The 2,317-nt window shown below is 35.0% G+C and overlaps 1 protein-coding gene across 1 annotated transcript in view; it reads right to left on the bottom strand.

The window, feature by feature from the left end:
• The window catches only part of LOC111089154 (tumor protein p63-regulated gene 1-like protein), a 15,356-nt gene that overhangs the window by 3,227 nt on the left and 9,812 nt on the right, over positions 1 to 2,317 (bottom strand). The gene's annotated exons all lie outside the window — the stretch shown is intronic.

Genomic DNA, 2,317 nt, shown 5'->3' with positions numbered 1-2,317 from the left:
GCACTTCATGATTTGGTATGACAGTAATAACAACACAGTGTAGTTTTAACAATTGACATGCTATTAATAGCACTTCATGATTTGGTATGACAGTAATAACAACACAGTGTAGTTTTAACAATTGACATGCTATTTAATAGCACTTCATGGTTTGGTATGACAGTAATAACAACACACAGCATAGTTTTAACAATTGACATGCTATTTAATAGCACTTCATGGTTTGGTATGACAGTAATAACAACACACAGTGTAGTTTTAACAGTTCTCTAACCTGAAAATATATTTCAGGTAGACACTAACAGAACAAAGAGTTATAACCTTGTGGCACTGCCCAGAATATTTTTGGGAATGTAATAAGCCTTCAGTGAATCTCCCACTCCGACACACGTTAACATGGACTGCTTCAGCCCATGATAAAATCATCATTAGACTATAGCTCTCCACCAGGAGGAAGGCAACATCCTTTCCAAACAGTTAATCCCTGTGAACACTAGCATTACAACATAGACTCATCTATGCTAACTTCAGAAATGGTACACACCTCTCTGCAAAACAGGGAGTTAGAAATTATTGGGTGGTAAGAAGCTTACTCTAGTCATTATACCTCAGGAGGTCAGCAGAGTATATATGTTTAGTGTGGTTAGGGCAATACATCAGGTCATACATCACTGGAGAAATAGTTACCAGAATAAGCAGATGTAGGAAGAAACCATCTCAGGCTTTTATTCTGAGAATAAAACCCACCAGAATGGTTTGGTTCTTTGTTTAGAGTGTGGCCTGCATTACACTTCCAGATGATATCCCAGCCCTACTTCCCAATGAGGGGAGCATCCACTCAGTCTCATGTAAGTTGGATTAAAAAGATGCCAAGAGGATCTCTCCGTATCAACCTCCCCACCATACTGAGGCTGGAGAAACTCTCATTACTGCACTAGAATAATAATGGTGATTTACATAAGGAAGAAAATTGAAGAGGTGTGTGGACAAAAACAGGAATCTTCTATGATAAAGTTCCACATTGATAGTACCATGGGTTATTGCAAATAGGAACAGCAGGTGCTAGCCAGGTGTTAGGGCAGGCACACACCTTATGCTGTAATTTTCTCCTCTTTTTTTTTTTGTCTGAAGTATACAGCCAGGAAGGTAGAATATGTATATAAAGTCTTGTGTAAAATCCTATTTCAACAGCAGACACTGAGCAGGAGCAGATGAGTATAACCTTTAAAATCAGCATTAGGCAATAAGGTTTAACTGAAAGCTAAAGGATTAAAGGCAATGTCAAAATCCTGTAATTCAGAAAACAAAGAAATAAATTAAACTTATTATGACACAAACAGTGTCAGGAAATAATGAGCCTCTGTGGTAATGCTAATATTACTGGGGTTTACTGCACATGAAGGACGTGTTGTCCTCCTATTCCTGGACAACTACAGTGTAATGATCATCCCACCATAAGCTTCTTCAAGTTTCCTTCAAGGTCTGTGGAATTTTCAAAAATACTTTCAGCAGCAGTGCAACGTAATAGCCCTTTGTTCTGCAGTGCCATGAGTCAGAAGTTAATACTGGCATGCTACTTAATAGCATGTGATAGTTTGGATACGACACCTAGCAATAATGGTAGATATTAATATAGTTCTTTCTACCCTTCTTATTTTCACAGAATTTTAGCATACTTTATACATGTTCAATAACTACTTGGGGTTTGTTCAACTTGTCATAAAAATGTAACACAAAAACATTTCCTCTTGTTTAATAACAAATCGTATATTAGAGTTTTAAGAAAGCATTTCATATTGCCATTCATGCCACTATAACATAAAGGAAACTTTGAGTTAAATGTGGCTAAACAAGTACATGCAATGGTCAAAATGGAAAGTTGAGTGTAGAAACTAAAGCTATGTTACATTTTCTAAAGATACAAAAACTACCAAATAACATTTATTAACTGTCAACATGAGAGCTAATACTGATCTGAACAACAGCTTTCACTCACTGACTGGTACTCTTATTAGAAGAATACTGCTTTACTCCACAGCATAAACGTTCAGTTTAACGTAATATTATTGTACTATCGGGCCTCAAATGGGTTCAATTTGAGAGAATAAAATCTCAGACAAGTTTGGAAAACTACGATGGAGGACTATCATAATATGAGAGTAAGTTTAGAATAATAATGTATATATATATATATATATATATATATATATATTTATAATATAACTAAGTAAGTAAATAAGTTAGTTAATAGTAGTAGTACGTAGTTATACTAACTAACTACTACTATATAGTAGTTTAAATTTAAAATTTAAACTTA

This window comes from Limulus polyphemus, unplaced genomic scaffold (assembly GCF_000517525.1).
Source record: "Limulus polyphemus unplaced genomic scaffold, Limulus_polyphemus-2.1.2 Scaffold5396, whole genome shotgun sequence".
NCBI lineage: Eukaryota > Metazoa > Arthropoda > Merostomata > Xiphosura > Limulidae > Limulus > Limulus polyphemus.
The sequence above is the reverse complement of the archived record's forward strand: the minus strand, read 5'-3'. Positions and strand labels throughout refer to the sequence as shown.